General features: G+C 39.4%; 1 protein-coding gene across 7 annotated transcripts in view; it reads right to left on the bottom strand.

Moving 5' to 3' along the window:
* The window catches only part of LOC139143493 (neuropeptide S receptor-like), a 215979-nt gene extending 191716 nt beyond the window's left edge, over positions 1-24263 (bottom strand). For 2 of the 7 annotated variants that reach the window (XM_070713857.1, XM_070713862.1), the window contains exon 1: positions 13388-13704. The gene's annotated coding sequence lies outside the window, so the exon portion shown is untranslated. Of the gene's footprint in view, positions 1-13387; positions 13725-23862 lie in introns of those variants that run through there. The other 5 variants (XM_070713877.1, XM_070713861.1, XM_070713873.1 and 2 more) reach the window with 5 other exon arrangements.
* Between the last annotated feature and the right edge of the window lie 1901 nt (positions 24264-26164).

The following is a 26164-nucleotide window of genomic DNA, read 5'->3' on the forward strand; positions in this document are numbered from 1 at the left end:
TGGAAAATAAACGTACAAAAGGTTGCAATAGTCTAAGCAACTTCTACATGTATGATATGTGTTTCTCTAAACTTGATTGTCGATAAATTACGGTAATAAGATGGGCGGGGCACGTTAATATGTCAATGCTGACAGCTGATATTTATCAAAATATACTGAAATAAACACTGACGTGAAGCAGTCAATTAAAATACTGAATGATAATTTATTTTAATCATCCCATAGACAAGGACAAAATAAAGCTCTATCGACAGACCAGCCACTTTTCCTTGTATGTAAAAGGTGACAATTCATATCTACTGAGCCATGGTTTTGTTTTCTCAGATCTATTTCTTTCCCGTTGTGTTCCTCCTTTGAATCCACGCTATCGCCCAATGGTAAAATTTGTCTAGCCAACGACCTAGGATAAGCTGCCCTGCAATACTATGATTAAGCTACATTTGATTCGCTATCCTACTGGTTATACCTGCCAAATATCTGCCATTATCATTAAATGATAACAGCCATAGAAAGATTGACAGACAGACAGACAGACAGACAGACAGACAGACAGACAGACAGACAGATAGACAGACAGGCAGACAGACAGATAAATATATAGATATGCATACTCAGGAACTCTTTCCTCCCTCCCTCCCTCCCTTCCTCCCTCCCTACCCACATAGATGCAGACATACATACATACATACATACATACATACATACATACATACATACATACATACATACATACATACATACATACATACATACATACATACATACATACATACATACATACATACATACTCAACAGGTCATATATACTTCCGCTTTAGTAGCTAAACAAGTCAAATCACTAAAACATCAGATTATTCTGACTATTTTAGTTTAGTTTCGTTTAGTTTAGTTTAGTTTTAGTCTTGTTTACTTTAGATTACTTCAGTATAGTTAAGGTTATTACGAAAATAACGCAAAAAGTGTATAAAGACACATACATGTAGTCATTAGCGGGCGTTTAGCGCGTCGGGCGATGCGTTGCACAAATGTCTGAGTGCTTACTTTGCGGTTTTTTCCTAGTAATTATTATCGTACATCTCCTTTTTTATCAAGAATATATGCACCCGTCGTTTGCGATGCATTATTCCATACACTTTAGAGGCATATTCTGCATCGCCCTCTCAACTGCGAGCGGGTTAAGGGTAAGCGCCATCTTTGTTTACATCGCGCGCTCATCGAACATTCGATGTACGAGCCGAGCAGCAATGTCGTGCCATATTTGTACAGTGCCGTCTTGGTGAACTTTCGTTATTACCTCATAATATTTTTCACCTCTCAACAATCGTAATACATTTACTTCTGTTTCTTTAACCAAAAGTTATTTTCAAAGTACAGTATGGAGTTTCAATATGGAGCCATTCAATGACGCACTGTTTATCATCAAATATAAAGGGGTTATTGCATGCCCGTTACGTTCCCGTTTTTACGGAAGCTCGATTCTATTATTTGCGAAGGCAGATGTATAATAATTTATTTTATGTTATTATATTTTATTACACCTCACGTATTATTCAGGTACTGTGATTGGCTGAGCTTTACTCACGTGATATAGAACAAAAGTGATAGAACATGGCTTAGGTGATATAGCCCTGTCATGTGCGCTGATATAGCCCCGTCGCGTGCAGTGATATAGCCCGTTACCACGTTCTGGAATACCGCGCGTCCTTTCTGCGCGTACCACATCATCGCGTACATTTGCTTGGAATTTTCTGTAAAGCAGTGGGTTTTGAAAAGGTACAAGAAATTAGGTGGACCTGATGTAGAGGACATTTAGTACATTAATGATTAAACGAGAAAAGCTTTAACAACACTGTCTTTGTTTCATAGATGTTAATTTAAGTTAACCTTCAACTTTATGTAGCATTACGATCGAGCAACAAATAGAACGTTTCACTGTGGTGAGTCTCGATCGACATTCTAAGCAAAGTTTCAAAACAATAGTGTTTGTTCGGTGTAATAAAATTAATAACACACGCTAGCACGGGCAAGATCACGATTTGTTGCCTGCCCTCGGGCTGGTGCTCATGACGGTAATATTGATGATACCCTCGCCTTCGGCTAGGGCATCATCAATATTACCGTCATGAGCACCATCCCTTGGGCGGGCAACAAATAGTGATCTTGCCCTTGCTGGCGTGTGTTATTATTTAATTATTACACCTCACTCATTCAGCGTGCACTGCCATTGGTTGAACACGACTCACGTGACATGTAAAAGAACGTGATGATGCCCTCTGCATTTGATATTACATGGATGACGTCATTTTACTTACTGCGCATCCTTTCTGTGCAAAACAAATTCTCGTTCGCTTGTTGTACTTTGCAGTCGGCAACTTATGGCTGCGAAACGTCATGCAGAGCTGTCACCGGCACAGTTAGATGATATTTTGATGCAAGTAAACAGCAAACGAACGAAAATGGCAACAAGGAATGCAATTTCTGTATTCAACGACTATGCAAGCAACAAATTTGGATACGCCACCGAGGAGATCGGCAAACTTTAGTGGCAACCCTAGATTCGGCACTGACAACATTTTACGCTGAGGTCCGGACTCAGAAGGCGAACTGTACTCGAAGAAGTCTTTGTGTTTTTGTTTCTTTGCATGTTTGCTTGTTAGGTGTAATAAAAATAATAACACATGAGAGCCAGGGCAATATTACGATTTTTTTGCCTGCCCTCGGGCTTGTGGTCATGATCGAAATACTGATGATGCCCTCGCCTACGGCTCGGGCATCATCAGTATTTCGATCATGACCACCATCCCTTGGGCAGGCAATAAATCGTGATATTGCCCTCGCTCTCATGTGTTATTATTTAATTATTTTATCTGAGTATCTACCTGTTGATTGCTTGTTGTCTGCAATACATCAGAAAGAATGTTGTTATCCTATATTTAATAAATCAACTGACTGTGTATACCAATGATTCTCTCAAATATATGATAATAAACTAGTCAAAATCTAGTAGTTACCTGCCTCAGATGATCAGTGGTAAAAATACTGATTGACAGCTGTCTAAAATTAAGTCAGTCTAATTTGAAATGGAAGTCAGGGAGCGATCAAATTTTGTACTTACTTAACGAGTAAACACACTCTTTGTAATACCATTCCAAAGTCAATAAAATATCTGTTAATGCTTTAAAACTGGGGAAAGTTTTTAAAATTATTACAAAATGCGTTAACAGTTATTACAAAGTGCGAATTATTACAAAATGCTGATACCCTTGTTACATTTTGCGTAGACAATTTTTTATTACAAAATGCTGATACCCTTGTTACAAAACGCGTAGACTGGTTTATTACAAAATACTGCAGACGTTATTACAAAATGCGTCAGTTATTACAAAATGCTGATACCCCTTATTACATTTTGCGTAAGTTATTACAAAACACGTCAGTATTACAAAATGCCGCAGCACAAGGGCTAATGTCGGAGGGTTTTAAGTAAGGGTAGGTCTGGTTACCGGGACACATATTTTTTATTTGGCCGGAGATATTTAACGGCCTTGGCTGAAGGGTGAGGAGTGTTTTATTTTAATTGGATGCTCACGTGTACCTTACTACCCGTCATCTGATATCATTTTGCAAACCTCAAGAGTATCTCTGAACCGATGTACTACGACACGGAAATTGCACATGGACAAATTTCAAATTTGCTATAATATATGTGTTCTTTGAACGAACAAATACCAACTTGCACGTGTTTATTCATTGTACGCCATAAATTTCGTTTGTCAGTCCACTCCATGGAGGAAAATTAAAATTTTCGAATTTCAAAAAACTAAGACGGTGAAAATTTACTCCAAGAGCTTTAAAATGAACCCCCACAAGGGGTAGATCAGAAAAGAAATGTAAAGTCAGTCCGAATATCTGTCATGGAGGCGCATTCTACCTGAAGTTTGCAGGGCAAATAATAGTAAAGCGAAAATAATTTAACTTTTGATCAAATTTTCATTTCTTTTGTTCAAAAACGCCGAAGATAAAGTAGCATTTCGCCGTCGACTGAAAACACTTAAGCTTATTTTCGGGAATTTCTGTTCATTAATTACACTTTTTAGACATACACATATCTATGGTTGATTGACTAATGACCACATTTCGCAAAGCTGGAAAGCCATACCTTCCACAAAATAAGCATGACGTCACCGGGTGACAAAGAAGCAAGGAGGAAAAGCTGTTTGAGTTAAAATGACCTCATATGTGCAATTTACGAAGGTATTAGCGACACTGTTGCAATATATTGCCGCGAAATAACATACAACGATGCCGTTTCTTTTCCCATGGCAATCTGGTAATAGGCACAGGCGCACTCCACATTATGAAGCATGAAAGCTTAACACTTAACACATTTCTCTCCCCTAAACTGAAAGACTCAAACTTTTACTCAAATTTTCCTGGAACCTTTGATCGTTCGGTTTCAAGATTAAGAATAAAAACTTTGGGTCACCTTGAAATTTTGGGCAATAGCGAAGCGAATTTACCAAAATTTTGAACGACACTTAAAATTCAAATGGTCGCTATCCTTGTGTTTGCCCTATGGGGAAGAAATCAATTTTCGATTTCTTTTTTATAATGGCAAGACGATTTAAACTTCAGTAGGCGACAAACTGAAACCATATACCAGAGGTTGAACAAAAAAGTCCAGTGAAAATTTGAGAGCCCGAATATCTACTCTAGAAGCGCATTCTACCTTGTTCTACCATTAATATGGTCGAGTTGTTTTTGAGGTCAAATTTTGTCGTAGAAAGTAAACTGCGGTCATAATTTTTAAGTAAAACTACAGAGATTTCACGTGAGTGACAGCAGAAAACCCCTTCAGATTAAGTTTTGATCACTATCAAGGTAGTAAAATTACTAATGGCGTGAAAGAGATGGATTACTCTCAGGTTTTTCACTTTACGAGCAGTAATCCAAGCGATGTAATTGGGACAACCAGACGATATGTTAGGCTATCTTGCATAATATCTTAAATGTGTTTGTTTTTCTTTTCGAATTCGATCGAGGTGTGAGTCACGAACACGTTGATTTCGTTGAAGGAGCTAACACCGTTTTAAATCGAGGTCGCCTCAATGGCACATTGCTGCTCTAAAGAGCTCGGCACACCATGCTTTCGTTGAAAAGTTCGTGGCAATGCAACGCGTGCTTATCACATTTAGTGGTCCCGAAGGTGCTGTTTTCTCACATCTAGGTGGTTTGAAGCAGCTGTGAAAAGTGACATGGCCTGTGAGCTGACATTGTAAAATAAAAAATGATTTCGTCAAGGTTGTGCTGCCTGTGTCGCGGATTGCGCGTTAGCACGGCTACTTCGTTTGCGCATGCGGGGTCGATGGTGACAAACTCGGGCGACTGTGAGTGGTTTTCTTTTTTTAAATTACGTCATTTGAGGTGTCACTTCGGTAAAAATGCCCGAAAGGCATGATACATGAGCTCCAGCAGGTGTGCCGTGTTTGATAAACATTTCCTTGACGACCCGATGTTAGGGCTAATGCCTAAAACAAACTCCTTGTGTTTGATAAACAGTCACAGCTGAGAACTCTTTTTCACTCTTACTTGACATTTGTCGATAAGAGGTCGAAATGGGAAGACAGTTTCTGCTGATATGAGGTCCCGTTATCTGATATGGACCCTTCTGCTGAATTCAGTATGGACCATATTAAGTTCATACGCGTTTAAGACGCTTTCGACAAAGCCAATACATGTACATGATAGCTGCGGAAATCTTGCGATTTCCGATTTCGAAATTCCAATTTTGATTTTTTTTTTTTGAAATGGTGGTCGTTGAAACACACAATAAGTAATGAATTTTGCGACACCTTTCAGACGCTTGTTGTGGGTAGACTGCTTCCTAAGGACACACGGTATCTTCCCCCAAGCGATGACATTGACCGTCACCACACCAATTCGGGAAATCCCTTGAAAATTGCGATGCACCGGTTATTATCCGACGTGTAAAGGCAGTGATTGAGGGAGCACACGCCATCACCTGACTTCTAGAACCGGATATGCGGGAATCTGATCAACGACCAGCTTTATGTGTTTATCCATTGAAGAACTCTGTTGAACGTTAAGGATTCATTTCTATGAAAGAATCAAGAATGATATGAATAATCGAAATATCTGTGATAAAAATTCGACACACTCACGACAAACCGTGTGCTTCACGGGACAAAATTTGCAGCTTTGACTTAGTGATACGATTCGTGGTCTTTTTTTATCTCATTACTTTATCCAATAGGGTCTTATTCTTTTCCCTGAGGTATGTCGACATGAAAATTATAGGCCCTGCAAACGGGGCACATTGTGTACAGTGGTGATAATTATTGGCATATAAATTCAAATCTGAACAGAAACTCAGTTGGCTACCATAACTGTACACATTGCATATATGCAGATGAAGTTCACAGGTATAGAACACAGGGAACAGCGACGTGATTTCTGAAAGTCGAATAAGAAACTGTAAAGTACAAGCAGACCAAAAATACCGGAGAGAGCATCAAAGTTACAGCTAGTACTGAACTTTTTACTTTATTCATTTGCTGGACTTTTAAGATCCATCCTACCTCTTTCAACAAAAATCTCATGCATCTCAGACAACGCAAACAAGGTTTATGTGTACTACTTTAGCTCAATTCTTCCAACGCGCCACACTTTCCAATGACCATGCAATCTTGCGTGTGTTCGAACAATTACTAACATCAACAAACGCCGCAAAAACAAACAGACAATCACCTGTGATATTATCCAGTGTCTGCCAGGGGCCTGAACCAACAAGCAATTGAGTTCCCACTCAACTAATACAGCATTGCCCAGGCATTGATGCATTTGATTATTTACCAAGGGACTGGATCTTATCATCTAGATTTCCATAGAGGAATCCGCAGTTACCTTCCTTTGGTGCTTGCAATTTTCCCCCGCGATGAAGTTTGAAATACCTTTCTTTTTAGCAGACCGTTTTCTTTCACCTCTAATCCTTCTTTGTTATGAGGGATTAAAAATAATCTGCATGAACTATCAAAAACACGACAGACGTTTAAACCGGTTAAATATAGAAGGGATTCGCTTCTGAAAGGAACATGTCTATTGACAGGGTTCGACTATTTTCCAACGCGTACATCTGATGTGTACTTTGAAAGATTTATTGTTCAGTGAGTTTAGAATCCGATTAGGCAGTCTGGTTTTATCTTGTAGTCTTATCAGGAATATGCCTGTTCATAACATGGGATGATGGGGAGTATGGTGTTATATGTCTTTTTCCAACGGGCAAGGACGTTGCGTATGGAAAATTATCTAAAACATATACAGAGGTGTACATGTCCTTAGTGCAATCACTACTGCAAATATGAAATATGTGAAGTTTTTCGGAAGAGTTCCTCCGACACGAACTTGTATTTAATATTCGTAACCATCTTTAATTTTCAAAGTACTCAAATCACTCTCTATGATCATACCATAGATGTAAAGGTGTGGATCACTATTACATTTTTACATAGACCAGCTGGGAACGTGCAAACGTGTTTTGCTTCTAAAAGAGCCAAAAGATGACACATTCAGATTCATGTCGTATTTCAAGATACCGACAAAACACAATTGCAACTCATTACGCAAAAGCATTGTGCAGGTGCTTTCGTAGTGAGAGATTCATGACTTTTGAAACTGCCCGCTCGACAAAGAGCTGATGATATTTCATGCTTGAATGACGCGTATAGGCTCGCATGCGCCAATATGCAAGCGTTATAAACGTGGGTTAACAGTTTTCTAGAAAGAGCTTTTTAAAAAGAGATCTTGCCCTTTTCAAGGTCGAGGGAACTCCTATTGTCGCCATGTGAACAGGTACATGTAACCAGCACATAATGATTTGAAGATCATCGAATTTCAAATTCGCGGCACCGTTGTTTGTTAAATCTCTGGGGAAATAAAATTGTCCGTTTCACGAAAACAAGTCGTAAAAAATCCCTTTCCTCTAAACTTTTCAAAACAACTCCGCGCGAGCATTCACGTAACAATTAAATGCGGAGGAATCGGGGTGACTACAACTTTTCATCAGAAAACCGGACTGAGTCCAAAAATGTCGTTAGAGTAGCGACCGTGACAATAGGTGCCATTCGGACCCAATTTTACAATATAAAACTTTACTTCCGAAGAGTTTAAGGCTGTACGGTTTCTTCTCTGAATGAAAACAGGGACCGGGTCGCTGTTTTTAAAGTGAGATTGTTTTGGCGAAGTGGCATGTAGACATAATGCCTAAAAGGTACATCTTTAATCATTCATGATACGTTTTGGCTCGGCAGATTGCAGAGATGTACAGAAGTTGTGTGCTTTGTTAGTGTTGGCTTGTTTTGGCAAAGTGGCAGCGGGACCTAATACCAAATAGTCCCTTGAGGCTGTATATGACGCAATTAGCCGAATACACTGTACGCAATTCAGTGAATCGGTTATGGGAAGAAAGAATTTGTGCTTGCACTAATCTTCGTTGAAGGGAGGGTTTTATTAGCTTTTCAATTCAGCTTCTCATGTTTTCTCGTTTTACGTAATGGTATTATGAACTGAATGGACCTTGGGAATTGCGTTGATTGGGTTGATATACGACGCGAATAAAACGAGCACGTCTTTTTTGTAATGGCACTGATTGTGCCACGTACAATGATATGCTAGCAGTGCACGCCAGTTCTCTATCAACTCCTACAAAACAGCTAAAGAAAAATGTTGAGAGTACAGAAAAGCTTCTATCAACGGGAGTGTCTGTATTTCTAACATAAAGTGGTTCGTTTTTGTTCTTTTCTTTCAAGGGTGTATATTCGGCTTAGTTTCAATCTTGGAGCATTTAATTCAATGACAAATCAATTACACGGTTGTGGAAACTCGCTGCCCAGAGCGATGTTGTCTATGTCTTTAGGTTTTGTTTATATGTTTGTGTAAGTTAATGTGCAGGAGCAGTATAAGTGCAGTTTGCCCCTGCATCAATATTGTGCTTGAGTGAAAGGGACCATTTTCCACAGCTGCATTCAACGTTGAAAAATATTGTCCACGCGTGCAATCGCTGGATCAAAATACCGTACCGAGGAAAGTATACTTGGTCACGAGAAGATCGGCGTGAAGTTTATAATTCGATAAGCCAATGCAGTAAGACTGACTCGGATTTTTTCTACATTTTGAGAGTATTAGTGTGGAGAAAACAGATAGCAAACTTTGCAAACTTTATTAAAGCGGACAATTTCACAGCGATTTAATTTCTGCAGGGCGGTTTTCAAGTCAGTTCTGAAAAAGAACTATGAAAAAATGTGACAAAGACTCATTGAGTTTTTATTGCAGTCACGTGTCATCGATTGCGGATGAAAGACGCGTCTATAGGAACGATGATCGAGAACTATTTCACAACAGAGTTGTCATTCATGCAGCCGTGTTCTTTTTTTCAAATTTCAATATTTTTCAACCATTTTATAGATAATATACCCTAATGCACGGACATCGAATCGGCATAGCCGTCCTCGCTCAACGATATGGACAAGCTCTAATCGACCGTACCAGGACGGAAACCCAGCAAAGCTTCAAAAAAAGTGCAAAATGACGTCACAGCGAGTGGGGCATGCGTTGTTAAGCCTGATACCACAGCTTTGCCTTCTAATCATTCGTCGAAATTTTGAAAGATGGCCACTCTACGCGCGATAACCCTCAAGTGCCTCCGATATCGACGGAGAAATCTAGACGAGCGTAATGACATTGGTTTCATGTCCTACGCCGATGGATGCACACTGAACCGACATCAATCTCAAAAAAGGTAATATATTTCATCATCTTCAACACCATCAGTCGAGTACCGCGTTTGGTTAACCTTTGTCCGTTATCGTTGTTTTCCATCAGGTTATGAGTACGCCACGAACACACATCAATCTCAGTTCCAGTCCATCGCGATAATTTTCCCAAAAGGCGACGTAATTTCACTCGGAGCAGATACTTTGCAAGGGCTGTTTGAGTGCCTTTGAATGCAATGTATTGTGGTAGTTTTGCGTAATGCCATTGCGGCTTTGCCGGGAATGAAACAAAAATCGCTCAGAAATTGGTCCACGTTTTCTCATTTGAATTAGTCTTCATTCGAAGGCACTGAGTGTGTGAGCAATCAAAGCTACATTGTTGACGTAATGGCGCTATTCTGCTATTCAATGAAGGTGCGAAAACAGCGAATTTCGTTTCCGCTCCTAGAATTCCAGTTGGTATTGAATGCATTCAATATATATGCACATTGTCAATGTACAATGATAAAAATAAAACTCCATTAGGTATTATCATACATACGAGATGTCTATGCTGTTCCTCACACCAAATGACGTAAAGTCGATTATACAGCGTTATCTATTACGCCGGTAGCCAAGCTTCAAAGGGCTCGCTAAAAGTAAGAGTTCAGTGTTTTTTGCATGTGTTGTCCATTGGAAGTCATAATATTCACCGTCGCTTACCGTCGCTGTCACGGAGCGTGTCTTTCTCTTCGTCGAAGATATTCAGCCAATGTGTGCAGTGATCTCTCACCCTGCACCCTGACGTCATGAAACCTCTCGGGCTAATTTCTCAGCGACGGGTAGAAGAGGCAAAACGTATAGACACTCGCAAACGGAGATAGATATATTTAATCTGAAATTGACCCAATTATTGAGAGTCACGTTCATTCTTTGTACACTTTGCGAGATTGTGATTCCAAATGAAGCCTCGTTCAGTGGATGTTTTGGTGAACGTGTTCGTTTGTGAAATCTACAATACATGTAGGTCTCTCTTGCTATGCTTTCCATTCAAAGTACCAAGACTTGGTATGCCGGCGAGTATATTTCTCCACGTATAGGAACAAGTACAGAAAAGCTAGAGCCACGGTCAAGTGGTATGGATTCAACTTTTAACATTCCGACGAAGACTCATTCAAACAAAGTAAGGCTTGTAACTAGACTCTGCACAGAAGAGCTTTGATCAAAAGTCTGTGATGTTTCTTTTCCTCTCAGTGGTATCAGAAAATACACGGTCATCTATTTTATCTCTCTCAGCTGATTTATGGTATTAAAAGGCATCTCGACTTGCCTCGGCCTGAGGGGATAGATGGAATTTACCGGGGGGCGCAGTCTAAATTTGTATGTTCAGTGATTTTAATTTTTCCCCATGATTTAGGGATGGCTTTGTTCAGTTGTTTTACTGGAAGTGCATGATCGAAGTTTTAGGCGAGAATATTTTTAGACCGGTTATTGCACCACTGCCCTGCTTAATCATCTGGAATCGACACGATGTACATTTCCAGTTCGAGTGTCCTCCAGGTGGATGTCATAAAACTGGAAATCATAAAAGATCTTATGTACATGGCCCCCAATAAATTCCGCTCACTTCAAGGGATCGTAAAAATGTTATCCCCGATGACTTCCGGTTAGCTTTTTTTACGAGCGAGCGACGACGATGAAGACAGCTTGATGTTGCAAAGGTGTCCGGTTCCGTCGCCACCTTTAATACCAACAGTCATTATTTTTAGTAGAGGGTTTTCAGTTACACCAGTATCGGCTCTACTGAAATTACATGTATCGTTACAGATCTCTGATATTCCAGGGCGATGAGTGACCAAAACCGCTGCTAATGATGCAGCGTTACCTTGTTTTTGCTGAGAGAAATAAATATCATTATAACTTCAAACATACTAGATAAAATGTTTTCTGTAGAAATGACGAACGACCGACTTTGATATATTGTTGGATGGATGTTAGACGCTATATAAATTATATCTTATCCTATCCTTAGTAGTTTTTAATGACTAGAGTTGAATTGGGTGGTCGTCACAACCATAAATATGGATAAGGCGTTTAAATAGAGATGTTCACATTACTGTATCTTCAACCCGGCGGTACGCTCTAGTTCTGTAGCCTTCGTCGAAGCCGCAGAATACACACGGTTGATGGGTACTAATCTGATCGACAAGCAAAGATTATTATGTGCTTGTCTGTTGGGACGGGCTTACAGTCCATGGTACTCTCACGGAAAAAGATTTAAATCTGATACAGAAAAACACCGCAGCTCAAACTTATTCAGTGAAAGGGGCATTCCACCCAAAAGAATCTAGAAGAGCCACTCATTCAGATAGCGCATAAGTATTTGTTCAAACAGACTATGCAGTTTCTATGAAAGCAATCATGCCAACTATCGGAGAAGTCTTACGCGGATCTGTTGTAATGGCCTGGGTGGATGATCATCTGACAGTTTGTCCAGTCGTTTTCAACACCAGTACATCCGCCACCTTGATTGTTTCCATCGGAGACGTTTTATCCGTCTACGGTCTCCGACGAAGGGAATGACTTTTCTGGCGCCTCCAGGGAGCAAATAATCAGTTAAAATGAATTAAAATGGCATATTTCGCAAACCACAGTATTACGTCATAAATCCGCCTATGCATACGTTATGAGAGGCATGAATTGAATGTCTGAGGCCAGTGATATTTACCGTGTCTCTGCTATGCATGTGACCATGGATTGGCCCTTGCACAACACACTAAAGTAACCTACCGTTTTCACCAACCATCTCTGAAGATGTCCCATTTATTACTAACAGACAGGAAATTACGGAAGAAAGTTATTGTGAAAGTGATTATAGTACACTCTACGCCTCAGGTTTGATTCCCAAATACCTTTACACTCACTGCGTGGAAAAGATATTTCTGGATTTCGGAGGCTTGGGAGACTACAGATTCGATAAAGGCGAGCTAGTTGATATTAAACCTTGCTAGTGTCGAGTGAAGCTGACAAAACTAGCGATAGAACACTTCATACACGTTCGCCAAGTTGAAGTCAATGCTTACTAAAAGACAAATCATTATTCCGTGCTTGAAAATAAAGAGCGTCTTTTCTATAAGAGTATGACGTAATATGTCTTTTTAGGGATTTAAGTGCAGAGGGCTTTTCAGATTCACTGACACATCCTCGGATATGTCGATGAACGATGATACGCCAAGGAAGCGGCATTCACGATATGGAGGACACCCCGAAACCTGGGTGATCTGCGAAGGGTAGGTAAACAGGTCCCGAATGAATGGTGGGCTATGTGCCCGTGCTTGCGCTGCGTTGCAGAGTCGCCTAGGGCGATGACAGTCGTGAGTATCAGACGACGAGTTAACAAGCACGTTGACAGGTGCTGCAATTTGTCGCCTGAGAGAGAACGCACAGCTCCCTCTCGCTCTCGCTTACGATGTATCCCGCAGATTTAACATTTCCCGACGCAGTCGATAACAAACTACTGTGTTCGCTACACTACTGTGTTCAATCAAACCAAGCAAGAATACATCGCAAAGAGTCAAAACGATCCAGAATAATGCACTTCCTTCGGAATAACATCTTACCTCCTTTTGGTGTAAGCGACGCTCTCAATCGTCACTCAAGCTGAAAACATTCGTCTGGAAGCCTTGAAACACGGAGGCAGGGTCCAGCGGCAAAATTGTATTCTGCAAGCAAAACGTTCCACGAGTCCTTATCTTTGATATTCTGGACAGAAGTCCAAAAGTCTTCTCGGACAGACTGATGCCAAAAGAAAGTTTGGAAACCAGTCTTTGTTTCTCGGCAGGCAAATTTCGAAAAGTCAACAAGCGAGTTGCTTCGTGGCTTGTCGCAGGCTGCCTTCGCATGCCCGCACACTGACGATAATAACAAATCCTCGCTCAGTGCACAAACTGAACGAATAGAACGAATCGGGCAACAAGTGTTCACGTGACATGTATCGCCAATCAGAGACAGACGAGGCGCGAAGCCCTCAAGCGAGAAATCCGGTGGAGGATGGTTCAGCAAGAGAGAGTTCAATCACTCGGAGTTTACATAATAGGGTTGTTAGATGTCCACGAGCTTACAAGTAGCAATATTGAAATAATTTGATACGTCGTCTGGCTGTGTGAGGACGTTACCGTGGTAACATTCTGAGAAAGACATCATAGATTTACACATTGTTTTGGAAGAGCAAGTGTAGACTGACAGAACAGAGATGGAAGGGGAAACTAATGGAGAGAGGGAGAGAGACAGATAGACAGAGACAGATAGACAGACAAACAAATAGACAAACAGAGACAGACAGACAAGCATACAGACAGAAACAAACAGAAAGACGGACAGACTGAGACAGACAGAGACAGAGAGACACAGAGTCGAATGAGGAGGACATTTAGAAAACTTGTGGAAATTTAACTTACAATTAATTATGGGTTACCTGAAGAAGCATATTAAGTCACTTCACGACTAAAAACTGGTATCATAGGAATCACAATTTCATTATATCGGAGTAACTTGTTTGCTACTGGGAAAATGCTATGCTGGTGCATTCCGTAATGACGCAATCATGAGCGTATGCATAGACTCAGAATGTACAGTGACTCGAGGATAGAGAGATTACATAAAGTACGTTGAAATATGGATCAGCACAGCGGAGTCACTATAGCCGCTCGATATCTCACTGCCGAATGCCAGACTGTAATTACATAGTCACAAAGCTGGAATTTCTGCACTGCTTGTTAGCGAAATCACATCAACGGATGGACACTGGGAAAACTATTGTACCGATATGAAGATCCAATTTCTCATTTGTCGTCAAAAATGGATATTTTTGTCGGTCCCCTGTTTTTGTCGGAATCCTTTGTAACTGGTTGCCGTCCGGTGATCTTTGCGTCGTTAAACCTGGAATTTAGATGCGACTCGCAAATTATCGCTCGAGGACACTATTTAGTCAAGGAAACATACAAATTATTGCTATTACCTCTTAAATTCATATTTTATCCTGATTATTTCTGGAGAACGGCCATTACGACATTTTCCTTCCGGAGAAAATACATGAACGTTTGTAGACAGACTTGTATGTGCATGGGGAAAAGAAGCGATTTTTTTCAAAAAGCGTTGTCAAAAGTGAAATTATTTCAATATACACTCTTTCACGATTATATATATATATATATATATATATATATATATATATATATATATATATATATATATATATATATATATAAACGTTTTATGTAACAGGTTCCTCTAATGGTTTGTAGCGTGGAAATATAATGCATAAACAACGATAAAAGCACTCAACTAAATCTGGTTGTCTCTACACTGCAAAATTTTGGGGCTTTGAAAAAATGACAATGTAGAATTCTAACCCATATATATATATATATATATATATTATATATAATATATATATATATATATATATATATATATATATATATATATACACCTTCTTTATTTCTTTATTTGTCTATTCATTTGTGTAGATTAGATTTCGAACGGTCTTTTAAATGAATTTCACCTCTGAGCATCAACAAAATTTGAGTGACGACCATATCCACAAACAGAGGAGGAATATACAAAATTTATACTATTAATTTTGCAATGCTTGGACAATTAATAATACAACGTTCAAACTTTCAGTTTTTTGGCTTTTACTTTATGTTTCAGTGATGCTAATGGTCTGATTGATGTAATAAGGCCGTCCCCGGACTGGCCGATCGTGATACATTGATGTATATCACAATGTATTCAACATGAAATTTCACCTTCATACGTATATCGCCGTATATCTTCTATGAAAGACTCTACTTCGTATAACAACGTATTAAATAATAAATCCGAAGTGAAACTTTATCTATACTAATATCTCGCTGTTATTATTCATACAAATCGCAATGCTCGCTGTTTTGATCCCCAGTCTTGTAAAAACGGCTTTCGTGTATTTTTAGAAAATGACACAAAGGGAATGCCATCATTTCTTCATATATTCAAAGTATACAAACATTTCAGTCCTCACGAAATTACCCTCGAAAAAAGTCAAGTAATCGTTGAGCTAAGGTTATCTTGCTGATGACCGACACTCTGATTATGTATTTTTTATTGAAAAGATAAGCGGTCCTTAGAGGAACACAGCTGTTACTTTTAACCTTTACACAAGCATTTGGTAGTGGTATGAAATGTTTCAATTTCCACTGGGATACGCATGCTCAGTGCAACGTCAAATATTTTGACATAGCTTGTCGACACGATTTTATGTATGTATATGTATGGATGGATGTATGTATGTATGTATGTATGTATGTATGTATGTATGTATGTATGTATGTATGTATGTATGTATGTATGTATGTATGTATGTATGTATGTATGTATGTATGTATGTATGTATGTATGTATATGTATGGATGGATGGATGTATGGATGGATGGATGGATGGATGGATGTACAGCATGTATGCATGTATACCGACTTTTGCTACATCGGTAAAATTGAAAAAAGTACTTTGCCAACGTCCATGTATTTAATATGTTCATAGAAAGCCCAGGTCTTGGAGGTGTTTCTTGCGTAATTAATTTTAATTACCATATAAATTAATTCAGAAATATGCACTTGAAAATCTATGAAATCCGATGGAAAATATGCGATAATGAACAGTGTACAAAAGTTGTAAGATCACAACATGTTAGTTAGGCAATAATATTTGCACATTTTAAGATTCGCACGCAGGAGTTTCTGACCGAGGAAAGCTGTGTCAATTTTTTAACATGCAAACAAATACACTTCTCCATTTTGACCATACAAAGGTGGAACAGTCTATTTCTACGTGATACATTAACTTTAAAAACTGATTATGACGTTAAAGACACCGTTGCGTCAGAAGGGAAACCTTTATCCGTCTTTCCATGGCAAGGTTACGATTCGGCGATGAAGACAGATATGACCTACTAGTACTTTTGTTCCTTTGACGATATATCGCATCAAGACTAGAAATAATGAAGGATCTTTCAAACACTCGGCGGGTCAGCTTCGTAGTAAAGGTGTTTGACGTCATATTTGTGACGTGTATTATCGGGCGAGGGGATACTGATCATATACTTCTAAATCAATCCCCATCCGAAACTTGTCATAAGAGTTCTCATCACATGAAGAACGCTGGGTCAAGCCGTTCCTAGATGAAGGCAAACGAGTTTTGTTCTGGAGCTCTCACACAGCTTTGTAAAGAAAGTGTACCACTTTAGATTGTATAGTTTTGTGTGGGCCCAGTGATATTCAAGCTTGTTTACATCCATGCATGTAAATGTTGTTCTGGCTGTTCAGTTAAACATTGTCACGCCTCCTACTTAAATTTCTCTCCCAGTTCGCAAGAATTGATGAGGTAATTACATAGAAGTGTCTAATTGCAAAATATGTGACGTCATAGAGGAGTCGACGAATAGAAGCGTTATAAACGCGTGTGTCAAAACAACTTAAAACGCAACCCAAATGCGCAGTTTCGAAAAAAACCTTGTAATTACTTATGTATAAGAAGTTAATCAAAACCATGAACTAGTGAAAAGATGGCAAAAAGACTGCAAAAACTTCCTTGGGAAAATGTTAACCTTTGTTAATTTGATTGGCGACACTGACCTTGTAGACGATAAAAAAAGTTTTCTTGACCTTGAAAGCGTAAGAAGCATTACCAAAACGAGTTCTGTCCAAAATATTGAACCTGTCACTCCTGGATCACATATTAAGTAGTACCCATTATAATTCACAGAGCAAGACATTTGCATATAGAAATACATACCCACAAGGATGTTTATTATCTCAGTTTTAAAGTGACCTAAAAGTTCGATCTCGTACATTTTATGGCATGCTAATAAGGAAACATTATTTTAATTTTACAATTAAACAGACTATACAAACCCATTAAGAAATCACTTATAGCGTTAATATCCTTTTTTTATGAGTTATCAGGACGTATTTGGAAGGACGTGGTTGCCGTTGCACGTATATCTCACAGTCTTTTAGCGTTTACATAAATTTCATTTAGCATTACTAGAAACAGTGAAGATTAGGTTCTGTTATTATTATGCTAGACTCGAATTTTGTATAATTGGCAATAAATTAAGCCCCATTTAGTATTGGTTGCCGCAGGCTGCATCGCAAGCTACCGATCAAAAACTAACAAACATCGCTATTACATATCGGAACGCTTCCTGACATGTGGGGACCGCAGTCCAATTGATCAATGACATCTGTGCTTGCAGTTTGAAATGTAATGATTTTACCCTAGGGCGTAACGAAGTCAAGGGCTTTGTAAACATGATCTGATCTCGATGAAACCTTCAGTGACTGTTAAGTATTGTATCGCGTACACTTAGCTTCGTGGTTTTCGTCTCTCTGTCTTTGTTTGCTTGCTTGCTGGTTTGTTGTTTGTTTATCGGTGAGTGATGATTGTGATGCTGTTGTATTGGTGAAAGTGGTGGAGGTTATAGCTGTTGCTACTATGGTTACGTAATACTTGTATGAAGGTGGTTGTGTTGGTGGTGGCCCTGTCGCTGGATCTAAACCTAATGATGGATGTGGTGGTGATGGTGGTGGTGGTGGTGGTGGTGGTGGTTGATGATGATGCTATGGGTAATACTGGTTTGATGGTGGTCCAGGACTCAACCGGTTCAAGGTGTAATGCTGGTGCTGGTCATGGTCCTGATGGTACAGGACCAGGGTTATAATGGTCGTGGTGGTGATCGATTGGCGTATTCTGGTGTTGCTGCTGCTGACGGTATTTCCGGTGACAGTTGCAAAGCGATGACACTCGTATTCAAACTGGTGTCCAAACTGATGGTGCTGTTGATAGCCGTGGTGGCCAGCCACAAATGGAGGGCTCTTGTTCAGGTCTAGATAGTAAAAAAATTATTGCTTTCAACCTCACGCGTTGTTGAACCATCTGGTATTGTCTACTGATTTTCATATAAGTTCATAACATCAGGGTTTCAACTCGCAGAATCTATTAAGGACCAAGCCTCAATTAACATTCTCTTTGAAAACGAGTGACTTTGGACGCTAAGCCGACAGCTTGTCTCTTGGCCAGTGGATATATTATTGGAACCTCACTGGCTACATCATTTGCACCACACTGTGCCAGCCAATGAATGATGTTACGGTTATTGATTGAATTTAATATTCCTCTCTCTAATATGCATTTGCTGAGAAAAGTCTATTTGATCAATAATTGTGAGTGACTCTGTATACCACGCGACTTCCTTGTCCCTTTTGAAGGGCAGAGAGAATTCATCAGAATGTCATTAATCTGATTTCCACTGTGTGCACGCTCTTGTGCGCAATTCAGGTAGCTGTTAAGTGAAGTAAGTATAAGAGCGATGAGTTCATTCACCCTGCCTGACAGACGTCGTCATATAAAGGGATATAAGCCATAACTTTTAATGGTTATTTTTCTCTATTTCTCTTTTTATGTCAATCGCAAATTCTTCTTCTACTCCCTACAGCATGTGCAAAATCCACCATGCAGCTGGTCAACACATCACGTAATGCGTGTAGAATGCACCGTGGTTGTTTACATTTGAATTCTGGCCCGGACCAGAATTGAGCTGTCCGCAATAACAATGCGGTGTACACGTGCAAAGGCTGAGGTGACAAGCTGAATTTTGTGTCTTTCGAAATGCTTTGGGGAGTTGATAAATAAATTGTATTTAACATTGAAAAAAAAATAGTGAAACAAATCGTCAAAGCTTAAAGCTCCTTATAACCGATGACTGTGACAACTGTGTAGTGGGAAACAATAACCAGGCTGTCACACCCACATGAATAAGACCGTATATAAATGTATCTTCGATGCTTGACAAACTAGTTCGAATCGGTAATTAAGAGGAATGAGAACTTTCATATGCCGTCGAACGAAATTGCAAACGATCAGGCTGAGCCAATCAGTGAATAAAACAAAAGAGGTTCTTATGTCACTCTAGAACTGCAGAGACCATCGTTGATGATGGCATGTATATGTATTCTATTCCAAAAGTGAAATGCACGTTTTCATTATCTTGGCAACACTAACGAAATTTATAGTTTCGGTATCTTCAACCAATGGCCTTCCATTGGCGGGCTTTCCCTAAAGTGTGGCATCTTATAAACAGGGGAGCTAACATTGGCCACTTTCTTGACCTCTTATTAATAACGTAACATCCTTTAGCTTTAGTTGTTATAAATCTATCAGTTCAGTTGAACACTTAATCACAGTCTATCATTTTCATGATTGAATTGTACCCGCATTACCATGGCAACATTTTCATATTCCTCGCTTCAAAACGTTTCTACTTTCATTACACATAGGCAAAAACGTAAGCACGAGTACGTGTTTGGATCATAAAAATGGTCCATTTGTCATCAAAGTTGAGATACCTTAGATGCATTGCGTCATGACTCGTGATGATTACAGTATTTGTAAAAAAATCAATCTTTGACTATGGTCTCCAATATCAGCGTATAACATGGGTAATTTCCAATTTAGCCACAGCCCTGAAATCAGTCGTTTAAAGGAATTAGCTTACTGAGTAGGTATAAATACAAATTACTGGGATTATCTAGTTAAGATTTTAAACATCATTCTCACTGTGTTGGTTTGCACAAGATAATATTAATTCATTAAACGGTCTGTTTGAAATGTAGCATTTTTATTCCGTTGTGCCAATCAGCCTTCGCAACGTTTATGTAATTTCTTGCCTGTCGCTCTGTTAAGGGCGTAAAAGTGCCCCTCTTTTCAACAGAAATCGCTGACACATTTTTGCATAGTATAAAATTGCATTGCCTCTAAGGTCAGAATCGCAATAAAAAAAGACATGAATGATTTGAATCGAAAGCGATGCCGTCATATATTTTCTTGCGTAAACTGACTGCATTCAAATTGACACTTTACCGACATGTAATATTGAAAATACTTCAATGACTGATTTCAGAGCAGGCTCGATCAAAAGGGGCACACGTTACGCCAATCGTATTTTCCACTGGTTTGTCTGTTCTATCTCACTTCGCTAGACTTATACAGGTAGAAGGAGTTTAAGTTTCGAAAAAAAATAGTAAGCCATATATCGAAGATTACTTACTCATTACCCTGACATAGATAACATGTTCAAAGTCTGCGTAACCGACAAACTGTGATCAGGAAAACATACATTCTTTGTTTCCGATATTAATAGGGGATTATCAATTATATCGAATTGTGCAATTGTTTTCAGACTTAAGTTCTCTCTCTCTCTCTCTCTCTCTCTCTCTCTCTCTCTCTCTCTCTCTCTCTCTCTCTCTCTCTCTCTCTCTCATGCGATGAAAAGGACCTTTGACTTTTCAAATTGGGCAGTATACCGGGCTGGTCCAGCGTGTGCGAGTATGCTCTCGATCATAACACTTACAGCATGAATAACGACTAAGTATCTCATTGGACGCTTGCTCATTCACCGTTTGTGATTTTTACTTTACGAGCACTTATGCACGGTAGCTCTGTTACCGGAAAGGTAACTGTGATTAAAGAATTTGTGTATTGATACTGTCATTCTTACAATGAAAAATGTCTTCTTGACGACCATTTCTGTAACACCATACAATTGCTGTCACTGCACCAAACATGCAATGCATTAAAATGGCGCTTTTAATTTCAAAAGGTAATGTCATCGTCAAAAAGACAACTGATGCGCATTTTAAAAGTTCAACAGTGTAAATTTAACATGCCATTTTGGAATATCGTGGAACGTGATAAATTACGTGAGCGGATGGCACAGAAGCGTATAGCTGTCATAAGCCAGACACAGTGTCGCGTGTCTGGTAACATGGGAGGAAATCGCAACATGCCCGGAGTTGTTGATTTGGTGAGGCATGACAAATCTCTGAAAGTTATGCGTTTTGATGATGATCGTTTAACTTTATATCTGTCAGCAACGTACAAAATATTGCAATAACGTAATTAATATCCTACATAGCCAAGTAATGTAAGTGCGCACGTATACGAAAAGTCGATTGCTTCCATATCAAGTCTCGCGATTACTTATCCTCGACAAACGGCGAGTAATTAATCCGAAACGCAAAAGGGGGAAACGACCATTCTAAAAGGGTTACCGGCAAAGGTTGCGCAATCGTTGAAGTTTCTAAATGAAAGAGTTCGGTCGTTTCCGCGAGAGTTGACTTGACGCTGTTAACAGCTAGGAGTTTTTAGTCAACAGTCTGTCCTGCAATTTCAGGTTATATGCACTTCGAAACAAAGTTTAATCTTTTGTTCAAATTTTCCCTGAGGATTATTTAAACTATCCTCTTGATAATCAGGATATTTACTTGAAATTCAAAATGGCCGCTCTGCCCTATGTTAACCCTATGGGGAAAATTAACCCAAAAGAGACAGTGAATGCTTCATTTACTGCACAAGTTCTAAGATTAGTACGCACAAGCAGCATACCAGCGAGGCATTGTAAAAAGCTGAGAGCCCGAAAAGATGTCCCCAGGGCGCACTCTACCTAAGTGATGTGTGGGCCTAACCGGCGAGTTTTTCCAACAGGTGTGTTCACAGTTGGCGTCGCTGTCATCTCGCTTCTTGGCGTTTGTTCAAGTGCCTTGCGGGAGAGACTCCCTCAAGCGGACACATCACTGTGAACTCAACTTGAAAAAACATAAACAAAATCAAGCTAGCGTGGGGCTAAAGTATCAAAAGATCTTAGAATAATTTGATCGTCTGGCTTCGAAATTTCGAAAGTGAAACGAGATCTCCCAAATGCTTTTGAGTTATTACACCAGACCAGATATTATTTACAATTTCTCGAATTTGTCGAGAACGAAATCATTTGAAACGGTTTCTGGCGGTCACTCAACGACACGAATTCGATGTTGATATTCATCCGAAGGCGACAGTTTCAACAGTCTACCGCCTTAACCGTTCGCTCCAAAATTCAAAAACAGAACAACCTTAAGTGTTCATAAAATCAGAAAATAAACTTTCTTTTTATATCGCAAAACAATGCGAACGAGTTGTACCATTCCTATCCAGAGTTATATATGGCGAGAAAGCGCTGGATAAAAAGATCCTTTGAGTCAATGTTTTTCCGCATTGGTTTGATGGAACTACATTTATCAAAAATTGACCGAAAAATTACTTAAGTGAGAGTAATTATTTACGCACTGAACGAAGTCATGTGCCTACTTTAAGTGAGAAATATAACGTAACTGTATTCGGTTTTTTACAACGTGTGTTTCTCCGCAGTTAAATGTGTGATGAATACGAAATTTAATATCTTAATAGAAAAGACGTGTCGCTTGCAAAAGGGGAAGAAGTGTGGGATGCTGTGCTCCGCTTTGCACAAAAACGTTGCCGGCGCTCAGACCGACCAAATTAGAGAAAGTAATCCTTTGAACCGCATGCTTTTACCAATATGTGATGTGAGAGCGGTATTACTTTAAGTTATCCCTGTGTCGTTTGAACTCGATCGCCGGTTTATACTTTCTGCGGAACATCTAATGTACTTCACGGCTTTTCGACTCTCCGGGATTCCAAAACAAGACCCTGTAATTTTCAGAAAGGGTTCCATGCCATTGAGAGCGGGCAATTTTCTCAAATTGCTGCCACTTTTTAGTGATATTTCTCCAACTGGTGGTGGCTGGGATGAAATCATCAACGAGCGAAACACACGACCCACGCACATGAAGTGCAACGTTGCTCTTCAAATACTTGCGTACTTTCCCCAGTCCACGTATTCAAAAACCACAAACTAATTTGCATTTGGTGCAATTTTTCAGTAACCATTAGATGCAGCCTGTGGTATTAACCTGAGTAAGGTTACACAGAGTTCGCTCGGTTCTCTTGATTCGCTCAAGGTAAATATATTATAGAGTTTTATGTCTGAAGATATCAAACTCCCAGTATAATATATGTAATCAAGGTTTATGAGATCGAGCTAGAGCGCATCGCTCTGTGGTACAGTTCATCGTAGAGTTGTTGGTAGTTAGGTAAACATTAAACCAATCACAATTTCACAATTTCAACAGTCGATATGATGTACTCTGGAATATGTACCCTTACCTCAAATGCCAATATTTCGACAATGTTGCAGAGGTGGCCGCCTCGTGCGACATTCGCCGGCACGGTCTGACGGATCCACTAAGCGACGATGTATGCGATGGAATCCTGGCGGTCTGTTTGAAACCCGATCGAGAAGAGTGCTGCCTGAGAACTCCCGCGTAGGATGTCTGGCTTCAACTCGCTACACCAATTTTCACGGTCAGACAGAGCAAAACACGCACACCGTTATTGCTAAATCGCATGCAAATTTGTGTGCAACAGTTCTCGGTCTTCAAGTGGATCTGACAGTCAATTTGGACTGTTTTAAGAGCCTCTGATATAGAATTAATACTGTTTACCAAGTAGCTTGCTCAGGGCTTGACTGTAACGGCCCCAATCTGCCACGGATACTAGTATCACACAAATCTAGTATACCTTATCAGTCAGTTGAATGATCACTATCTTTTTGCACCCACAATACAGAGATAATAGAGATTGCTTTTCATACAGCTGCGATTGTATGTATGAAGACTATGGCAGATCACTTTATTAAATATGAAGATACCGTCCGCTTATGGACAGTTCTCACTTTAATATAAATTGAAGGTCCGCAAAATACTATTTATCCTCCTCGTGTGGCTATAAAGTGTGATCACTGTACAAAGAACACATATTAAAGGTATCATAACAACGCACCATTGAAGCATTTCCCCTTTTCACAGTTGCCAAACCTGTCACTGGCGAACTGGGCACGAAAGATTGACATTTAATATGCTTATGGATATATCTTTTAAATATCTTCCCCACTGCTCTAAACATACTTATTATATAACCCTCTAACGAGACGCGGCCAAGGTACTCAGTCCCGAAATCGGTATCACATTGACCTTCTTAAATGGACTATCTTTAATATGTCGCCATAGGATGTCATGAGAAGACATCTATTTTCACCTATATAGAGCTATCACTCATCCGGTGCGCGCGCTTAATCTACGGGGCGTCGAACATTCTTTGACATATCCTTTCATATTGTTCTAAGTGTTGATGCTAAATTTATTTTCAGCGCTCCGAGTTGGTCCTTCTTTCTGACGCATTCCAGATATTTCTACACAGGACACTGCGACCTTCGAAAACGAAGTGTGATCGAATGAGTCGCGTCAACTAAGTCGCCGTTTCAGATAAAGGTGATCAGTTCTATAGGCGACGTTCAAGTAACCTGTGACGTTAAGAATGAATTGCGACAGTCCACCACGAATGTTTAACATATAGAATGGTTTGTCGACCATGAAATGATTTTCTGGTCGCCTGTAATTCAAGCAAGAATAAGACGGAGTGTTGCATAATAATGGACGCCTCGTTCCATTAAATGAACAATTTAGCCGTGTGGTGTTTATGCATCTTGCTGAAAAAACAACTCGTCACCCGTTATAAAACTAACAAACCCTATTATTGAATGCACAAAGTATTGTATGTGCCAGAAAGAAAGGACCACGCCCCGGGCCTTTTCATTTCCCGCAAAGCCGCAGATTTTGTTTTTTTAAATATTTGTTCGGTTTCTGGTGATCACATACTGAAACGTTCAAAACGTTTTCTTTCAATTACAAACTTTGCATAGATTTGTTTACTCTGATACAATAAAGCTAATGCTATCACTAAGATACATTTATTAAGTCGCTATCTTAGTGATTTTAGATGAAATATTTACGCGTGTTTGCAGGATCGAATTCCCGAGACCCAGACAACAAACAAGGCCAGTTCAGCGTTACCGTAAGCGACAAACTTAACGAATGCAACATAAAGTCCGGTGAGATTTTATCAAAGCAAAATTGGGACATCAATAAAAATATCAATAAAAGAATTGAAGAGGTTGGCCGGTTTTGTTGTTTTGGCGACAATAAAAGAATTGCAGAGGTTGGCCGGTTTTATTGTTTTGGCGATTTTTATATATCTTTTTAAATCAAAGTTTGCCTTTATCGCCTCTTTGTTGACCTTTTACAGCAAATCGATGAAACAATTCGTCTTGGAAACTAACTATACTCTAATGATTGCATAGCTATTTGTTAAACAATTATGAAACATTTGTTTTAAAACATCCAAGTTGATATGAATATGATCATTATGTAATTTTACCATGACGACTGATAGTAATCACGTTTCACGCTTAGAGATACGGGTCAGAGTTGCAATTGGTCATAAAAATGAAGTTCCCCGCCTGAACGTGACATCATCGTAATGCAAAGACGCCTTCAATATTTTTTTACCGTCTGAGCAACTGTCAGTGAGTGGTGTAAGATCTTAAAGTATCAATAATTTTTTTTTACGT

Source organism: Ptychodera flava, chromosome 11 (assembly GCF_041260155.1).
Source record: "Ptychodera flava strain L36383 chromosome 11, AS_Pfla_20210202, whole genome shotgun sequence".
NCBI lineage: Eukaryota > Metazoa > Hemichordata > Enteropneusta > Ptychoderidae > Ptychodera > Ptychodera flava.